The sequence below is a fragment of the Leiobunum rupestre genome, chromosome 5 (assembly GCF_980474605.1).
Source record: "Leiobunum rupestre chromosome 5, qqLeiRupe1.1.hap1, whole genome shotgun sequence".
Classification (NCBI taxonomy): Eukaryota; Metazoa; Arthropoda; class Arachnida; order Opiliones; family Sclerosomatidae; genus Leiobunum; species Leiobunum rupestre.
The window spans coordinates 69,993,845-70,001,899 of NC_143388.1; the positions used below are offsets into that span (position 1 = coordinate 69,993,845).

Sequence of the window (8,055 nt, forward strand, 5' to 3'; positions counted from 1 at the left end):
TCGGTCCGTTGGTCAAGGGGAATGATTCTCGCTTCGGGTGCCAGAAGTGCCGGGTTCAAACCCCGGACGCACCCTTAATTTTCCGAAATAGGTTTTTAAACCTATCATTCTTTACATTTCGGATACTAGTCGGTCCGTTGGTCTAGGGGAATGATTCTCGCTTCGGGTGCGAGAGGTCCCGGGTTCAAATCCCGGACGGACCCTTAATTTTCCGAAATAGGTCTCTAAGGCTTATCATTCTTTACATATCGATCAATAGTCGGTCCGTTGGTCTATGGGTATGATTCTCCCTTCGGGGGCGGGAGGTCCCGGGTTCAAATCCAGGACGGACCCTTAGTTTTCCGAAATAGGTTTTTCAAACCTTATAATTCTTTCCATTTCGGAGAATAGTCGGTCCGTTGGTCTAGGGGTATGATTCTCGCTTCGGGTGGGAAAGGTCCTGGGTGCAAATCCCGGACGGACCCTTAATTTTCCGAAATAGAATTTTAAGACTTATCATGCTTTCCCTTTCGGAGAAAAGTCGGTCCGTTGGTCTAGGGGTATGATTCTCGCTTCGGGTGCGAGAGGTCCCGGGTTCAAATCCCGGACGGACCCTTAATTTTCCGAAATAGGTTTTTAAACTTTATCATTCTTTACATATCGTATAATAATTGGTCCGTTGGTCTTGGGGTATGATTCTCGCTTAGGAGTTGCGTTCGAGCTTTTGGAGAGTGCAGGTCGTTCGATTTTGCGCTCCGTGTTTTCGTCGCTCTAAGCCTAAGCGGGGTATTTTACCAATTTATTTTTCTTTCGGTTATTATTCGTGCATTTAAATCTATAGTTGTTAATTTATTAATTTGGTAAGCCCTCCTGGGTGTTTCTACCCAGGATGGACGCATTCAAGAGATCGGTTTTTATTGATTTTAAACGAAATCTACCAAGTTTTGAAGTTGTGTCTACGGCGGTGATTGCGAACTTTGGTCTCGATTGTGCATCTGCTTTAGTTGTCTGTGATGAGGGTGGTTACATTCTCACCTTGAAGACTTTGGCCGATGTCGAGGGCGTTATTGATTCGGGCTTGGATATTGACGGTGAGATATATGAAATTTCAAGCGTTTCCGCGAAGACGGTGACTGTCGCCTTTTCGGACTTACCTGAGTTTGTGACTGATGAAGCCGTTTTATCCAAATTAACGTCGCTTGGCTGTGAAATCAAGGGTCCGCTTGTTTGGCATAGAAAGGCATCATTCTATTGCGGACTTCGTACCGTTCGTGTTACCTTACCTGAGAGTCTGTCATCATTACCATATCGTTTACGAGTTGCCGATGCTGTTGGTCGGGAGAAGTTTTACGCTGTCCGACATGATTCTCAGTTGAAAATATGTAATAAATGTTATTCTCCTGACCATATTTATCGCAATTGTCCGGATTTCAAGTGCTTCAAGTGCGAGAAGCAGGGTCATGTTGTTCGGGAGTGTCCACTTTGGCCGCGTATGGCGTCCCGCGACTCTGATACGGCGGCTGTCGGTGGTGCGGCCGGTGACGCGATGGTCGTTGATCCTGTCTCAGTCGCTATTCCTCAAGGTTCTTCGGTCCGGGCTGGTGGCGGTGAGTCTTCAGTCGTCGGCGCCGGTCTCAAGTCTGATCCGCGTCGGAGTGCTAAGCATTCGTTGTCGTCTAGTGATGGTGATTTCGGAAAGAAAATGTCTTCTTCTGGCTCTGCTCCGAAAGTAAAGAAAGTTCCCTCTAAAATGCCTCTGGTCCCTTTCGAGGGTCATCGCCGGCCTGATTGGTGGCCTAGGGAGGTTGTCTGGCCTCCATCTTCAGAGAACGAATATTACGCCCGGGTGTGTCGGTATCAGGGTCAGCCTGTTACCAGTCCTCTGTATAAGGACTTTGTGATCCCGGATGATTACGGTTTCAATGTATAAGTTACACATTAATGGTGATTGATTTTCTTAATGTTTTGCGGCCTTTTCTGTGTTCTGTCGGTTCTAAGCCTTTGCTTCCCGTTTTCAATAAGGAGTGTTTTTTCGTTAATTTATTTCTTCTTAATCGTCTTTAATGCTGTTTAATATCTACTAATGCCTATTTTTGTTCATGAATTATTTCTACAACATGTACTGCCTGATAGTGTTTGATACGTTGCTTTAATTTTTTTTATTTCTCGCTATTGTTTAATCAATATTATCTAATCGTTTTTCTTTCTTTATCGATGTTCATTTTCGCGACCGATTTATCAAATGTTACTTTGTATTTTTTTCCTTGTTCTATTATCTTGTTGCATTTCGCTTTTTGTACCATACACGCGTCGTGTATTTTTTTAATGATATAATTAAAAAAAAAAAAAAAAAATGATTCTCGCTTCGGGTACGAGAGGTCCCGGGTTCAAATACCGGAGGCACCCATAATTTTCCGAAATAGGTATTTAAACCTTATCATTCTTTACATATCGAACAATCATCGGTCCGTTGGTCTAGGGGTATGATTCTCGCTTCGGGTGCGGGAGTTCCCGGGTTTAAATCCCGGACGGACCCTTCATTTTCCGAAATAGGTTTTTCAAACCTTATAATTCTTTCCATTTCGGAGAATAGTCGGTCCGTTGGTCTAGGGGTATGATTGTCGCTTCGGGTGCGAGAGATCCCGGGTTCAAATCCCGGAGGCAGCCTTTATTTTCCGAAATAGGTTTTTAAACTTTATCATTCTTTACATATCGTATAATAATTGGTCCGTTTGTCTTGGGGTATGATTCTCGCTTCGGTTGCGAGAGGTCCCGGGTTCAAAATCCCGGAGGCACCCTTAATTTTCCGAAATAGGTATTTAAACCTTATCATTCTTTACAAACCGTATAATAGTCTGTCCGTTGGTCTAGGGGTATGATTCTCGCTTCGGGTGGGAAAGGCCGTGGGTGCAAATCCCGGACGGACCCTTAATTTTCCGAAATAGGTTTTTAAGACTTATCATTCTTTCCCTTTCGGAGAATAGTCGGTCCGTTGGTCTAGGGGTATGATTCTCGCTTCGGGTGTGAGAGGTCCCGGGTTCAAATCCCGGAGGCACCCATAATTTTCCGAAATAGGTATTTAAACCTTATCATTCTTTACATATCGTATAATAATTGGTCCGTTGGTCTTGGGGTATGATTCTCGCTTCGGGTACGAGAGGTCCCGGGTTCAAATCGCGGAGGCACCCATAATTTTCGGAAATAGGTATTTAAACCTTATCATTCTTTACATATCGAACAATCATCGGTCCGTGGGTCTAGGGGTATGATTCTCGCTTCGGGTGCGGGAGTTTCCGGGTTTAAATCCCGGACGGACCCTTCATTTTCCGAAATAGGTTTTTAAGGCTTTTCATTCTTTACAAACCGTATAATAGTCTGTCCGTTGGTCTAGGGGTATGATTCTCGCTTCGGGTGGGAAAGGTCCTGGGTGCAAATCCCGGACGGACCCTTAATTTTCCGAAATAGGTTTTTAAGACTTATCATTCTTTCCCTTTCGGAGAATAGTCGGTCCGTGGGTCTAGGGGTATGATTCTCGCTTCGGTTGCGAGAGGTCCCGGGTTCGAATCCCGGAGGCACCCTTAATTTTCCGAAATAGGTATTTAAACCTTATCGTTCTTTACAAACCGTATAATAGTCTGTCCGTTGGTCTAGGGGTATGATTCTCGCTTCGGGTGGGAAAGGTCCTGGGTGCAAATCCCGGACGGACCCTTAATTTTCCGAAATAGGTTTTTAAGACTTATCATTCTTGACATATCGGATACTAGTCGGTCCGTTGGTCAAGGGGAATGATTCTCGCTTCGGGTGCGAGAGGTCCCGGGTCCAAATCCAGGACGGACCCTTAATTTTCCGAAATAGGTTTTTCAAACCTTAAAATTCTTTCCATTTCGGAGAAGAGTCGGTCCGTTGGTCTAGGGGTATGATTCTCGCTTCGGGTGCGAGAGGTCCCGGGTCCAAATCCAGGACGGACCCTTAATTTTCCGGAATAGGTTTTTCAAACCTTATAATTCTTTCCCTTTCGGAGAATAGTCGGTCCGTTGGTCTAGGGGTATGATTCTCGCTTCGGGTGCGAGAGGTCCCGGGTTCAAATCCCGGACGGACCCTTAATTTTCCGAAATAGGTTTTTAAACTTTATCATTCTTTACATATCGTATAATAATTGGTCCGTTGGTCTTGGGGTATGATTCTCGCTTCGGGTGCGAGAGGTCCCGGGTTCAAATCCCGGAGGCACCCTTAATTTTCCGAAATGGGGATTTAAACCTTATCATTCTTAACATACCGTATAATAGTCGGTCCGTTGGGCAAGGGGAATGATTCTCGCTTCGGGTGCGAGAGGTCCCGGGTTCAAATCCCGGACGGACCCTTAATTTTCCGAAATAGGTTTTTACACCTTATCATTCTTTACACATCGGACAATAGTTGGTGCGTTGGTCTAGGGGTGTGATTCTTGCTTCGGGTGCGAGAGGTCCTGGGTTCAAATCCCGGACGGACCCTTAATTTTCCGAAATAGGTCTCTAAGGCTTATCATTCTTTACATATCGGTCAATAGTCGGTCCGTTGGTCTATTGGTATGATTCTCCCTTCGGGGGCGGGAGGTCCCGGGTTCAAATCCAGGACGGACCCTTAATTTTCCGAAATAGGTTTTTCAAACCTTATAATTCTTTCCATTTCGGAGAATAGTCGGTCCGTTGGTCTAGGGGTACGATTCTCGCTTCGGGTGCCAGAGGTCCGGGTTTCAAATCCCGGACGGACCCTTCATTTTCCGAAATAGGTTTTTAAGGCTTTTCATTCTTTACATATCGGACAATAGTCAGTCCGTTGGTCTAGGGGTATGATTCTCGCTTCGGGGGCGGGAGGTCCCGGGTTCAAATCCCGGAGGGACACTTAATATTCCGAAATTGGTTTTTCAAACCTTATAATTCTTTACATATAAAGTAATCGTATGTCCGTCGGTTTAGGGTTATGATTCTCCCATTGGGTGCGAGAGGTCCCGGGTTCAAAGCCCGGACGGACCCGTAATTTTACGAAGTTGGTTTTTAAACCCTATCTTACTTTACATATCGCACAAAGTCGGTCCGTTGGTCTAGAGGTATGATTCTCGCTTCTGGTGCGAGAGGTCCAGGATTCAAATACCGGACGTACCCTTAATTTTCCGAAATAGGTTTTTAAACTTTATCATTCTTTACATATCGTTTAATAAATGGTCCGTTGGTCAAGGGGAATGATTCTCGCTTCGGGTGCGAGAGGTCCCGGGCCCAAATCCAGGACGGACCCTTAATTTTCCGAAATAGGTTTTTCAATACTTATAATTCTTTCCATTTCGGAGAACAGTCGGTCCGTTGGTCTAGGGGTATGATTCTCGCTTCGGGTGCGAGAGGTCCCGGGTTCAAATCCCGGACGGACCCTTAATTTTCCGAAATAGGTTTTTCAAACCTTATAATTCTTTCACTTTCGGAGAATAGTCGGTCCGTTGGTCTAGGGGAATGATTCTCGCTTCGGGTGCGAGAGGTCCCGGGTCCAAATCCAGGACGGACCCTTAATTTTCCGAAATAGGTTTTTCAAACCTTATAATTCTTTCTATTTCGGAGAAGAGTCGGTCCGTTAGTCTAGGGGTATTATTCTCCCTTCGGGTGCGAGAGGTCCCGGGTCCAAATCCAAGACGGACCCTTAATTTTCCGAAATAGGTTTTTCAAACCTTATAATTCTTTCCCTTTCGGAGAATAGTCGGTCCGTTGGTCTAGGGGTATGATTCTCGCTTCGGGTGCGAGAGGCCCCGGGTTCAAATCCCGGACGGACCCTTAATTTTCCGAAATAGGTATTTAAACCTTATCATTCTTTACGTATCGAACAATCATCGGTCCGTTGGTCTAGGGGTATGATTCTCGCTTCGGGTGCGAGAGGTCCTGGGTTCAAATCTCGGACGGACCCTTAATTTTCCGAAATAGGTCTCTAAGGCTTATCATTCTTTACATATCGGTCAATAGTCGGTCCGTTGGTCTATGGGTATGATTCTCCCTTCGGGGGCGGGAGGTCGCGGGTTCAAATCCCGGAGGGACACTTTATATTCCGAAATAGGTTTTTAAACCTTATCATTCTTTACATACCGGACATTAGTCGGTCCATTGGTCTAGGGCAGCGGTTCCCAAAAGGTGTTCCGCGGAGCCCTGGAGTTCCGTGGAAGGTTCACAGGGGTTCCGAGAATTCGCAGTGTGGCCATCTTTGTTTGTGTCAAGAGTCTTTTAAGATAAGTAAAAAAAAATGAGTTCCGCCAGAATTAGCTGGATAATTAAGGGTTCCATAGCAAAAACAAATTGGGAACCGCTGTACTAGGGGTATGATTCTCGCTTCGGGTGCGAGAGGTCGAGGGTTCAGAGCCCAGACGTACCCTTAATTTCCCGAAATAGGCTATTAAACCTTATCATTCTTTACATGTCGGATCCTAGTCGGTCCGTTGGTCTAGGGGTATGATTCTTCCTTTGGGTGCGAGAGGTCCCGGGTTCAAAGCCCGGACTTACCCCGAATTTTCCAAAATAGGGTTTTTGATCCTCATCATTCTTTACATTTCGGATAATAGTCGGTCCGTTGGTCTAGGGGTATTATTCTAGCTTCGGGTACGAGAGGTCCCGGGTTCAAATCCCGGAGGCACCCTTAATTTTCCGAAATAGGTTTTTAAACCTTATCATTCTTTACACACCGGTTAATAGTCGGTCCGTTGGTCTAGGGGTATGATTCTCGCTTCGGGTGCGGGAGGTCCCAGGTTCAAATCCCGGACGGACCCTTAATTTTTAGAAATAGGGTTTTTGAACCTGATCATTCTTTACATTTCGTTTAAACGTCGGTCCTTTGGTCTAGGGGTATTATTCTCGCTTCGAGTGCCAGAGGATCCGGGTTCAAATCTCGGACGCACCCTTAATTTTCCGAAATAGGTTTTTAATTCTTATCATTATTTACATATCGGATAATAGTCGGTCCGTTAGTCTAGTGGTATGATTCTTGCTTCGGGTGCTAGAGATGCCGGGTTCAAACCCCGGACGCACCCTTAATTTTCCGAAAAAGGTTTTTAAATCTATCAGTCTTTACATTTCGGATTCCAGTCGGTCCGTTGGTCAAGGGGAATGATTCTCGCTTCGGGTGCGAGAGGTCCCGGGTTCAAATATAGGAAGGACCCTTAATTTTCCGAAATAGGTTTTTACACCTTATCATTCATTACACATCGGACAATAGTTGGTCCGTTGGTCTAGGGGTATGATTCTCGCTTCGGGTGCGAGAGGTCCTGGGTGCAAATCCCGGAGGCACCCTTAATTTTCTGCAGTAGGTATTTAAACCTTATCATTCTTTACATACCGTATAATAGTCTGTCCGTTGGTCTAGGGGTATGATTCTCGCTTCGGGTGGGAAAGGTCCTGGGTGCAAATCCCGGACGGACCCTTAATTTTCCGAAATAGGTTTTTCAAACCTTATAATTCTTTCCATTTCGGGGAATAGTCGGTCAGTTGGTCTAGGGGTATGATTCTCGCTTCGGGTGCGAGAGGTCCCGGGTTCAAATCCCGGACGGACCCTTAATTTTCCGAAGTAGGTTTTTAAACTTTATCATTCTTTACATATCGTATAATAATTGGTCCGTTGGTCTTGGGGTATGATTCTCGCTTCGGGTGCGAGAGGTCCCGGGTTTAAAACCCGGACGGACCCTTAATTTTCCGAAATATTTTTTTAAACTTTATCATTCTTTACATATCGTATAGTAATTGGTCCGTTGGTCTTGGGGTATGATTCTCGCTTCGGGTGCGAGAGGTCCCGGGTTCAAATCCCGGTGGCACCCATAATTTTCCGAAATAGGTATTTAAACCTTATCATTCTTTACATATCGGATAATCATCGGTCCGTTGGTCTAAGGGTATGATTCTCGCTTCGGGTGCGGGAGGTCCCGGGTTCAAATCCCGGACGGACCCTTCATTTTCCGAAATAGGTTTTTAAGGCTTTTCATTCTTTACATATCGGACAATAGTGAGTCCGTTGGTCTAGGGGTATGATTCTCGCTTCGGGAGTTGCGTTCGAGCTTTTGGAGAGTGCAGGTCGTTC

At 45.5% G+C, this 8,055-nt stretch overlaps 9 non-coding genes across 9 annotated transcripts; all 9 read left to right on the forward strand.

Moving 5' to 3' along the window:
* Window positions 1-131: 131 nt before the first annotated feature.
* Window positions 132-203, forward strand: TRNAP-CGG (transfer RNA proline (anticodon CGG)). Its single transcript has one exon. It is a non-coding gene; the product is annotated as a tRNA-Pro (tRNA).
* Window positions 204-522: 319 nt separating this feature from the next.
* TRNAP-CGG (transfer RNA proline (anticodon CGG)) lies at window positions 523-594 on the forward strand. Its single transcript has one exon. It is a non-coding gene; the product is annotated as a tRNA-Pro (tRNA).
* Window positions 595-4,007: 3,413 nt separating this feature from the next.
* TRNAP-CGG (transfer RNA proline (anticodon CGG)) lies at window positions 4,008-4,079 on the forward strand. The gene has a single exon. It is a non-coding gene; the product is annotated as a tRNA-Pro (tRNA).
* Window positions 4,080-5,309: 1,230 nt separating this feature from the next.
* TRNAP-CGG (transfer RNA proline (anticodon CGG)) lies at window positions 5,310-5,381 on the forward strand. Its single transcript has one exon. It is a non-coding gene; the product is annotated as a tRNA-Pro (tRNA).
* Window positions 5,382-5,702: 321 nt separating this feature from the next.
* TRNAP-CGG (transfer RNA proline (anticodon CGG)) lies at window positions 5,703-5,774 on the forward strand. Its single transcript has one exon. It is a non-coding gene; the product is annotated as a tRNA-Pro (tRNA).
* Window positions 5,775-5,832: 58 nt separating this feature from the next.
* TRNAP-CGG (transfer RNA proline (anticodon CGG)) lies at window positions 5,833-5,904 on the forward strand. Its single transcript has one exon. It is a non-coding gene; the product is annotated as a tRNA-Pro (tRNA).
* A 778-nt stretch (window positions 5,905-6,682) lies between these two features.
* Window positions 6,683-6,754, forward strand: TRNAP-CGG (transfer RNA proline (anticodon CGG)). The gene has a single exon. It is a non-coding gene; the product is annotated as a tRNA-Pro (tRNA).
* A 709-nt stretch (window positions 6,755-7,463) lies between these two features.
* On the forward strand, window positions 7,464-7,535 carry TRNAP-CGG (transfer RNA proline (anticodon CGG)). The gene has a single exon. It is a non-coding gene; the product is annotated as a tRNA-Pro (tRNA).
* A 318-nt stretch (window positions 7,536-7,853) lies between these two features.
* On the forward strand, window positions 7,854-7,925 carry TRNAP-CGG (transfer RNA proline (anticodon CGG)). Its single transcript has one exon. It is a non-coding gene; the product is annotated as a tRNA-Pro (tRNA).
* The last annotated feature ends 130 nt before the right edge of the window (window positions 7,926-8,055 follow it).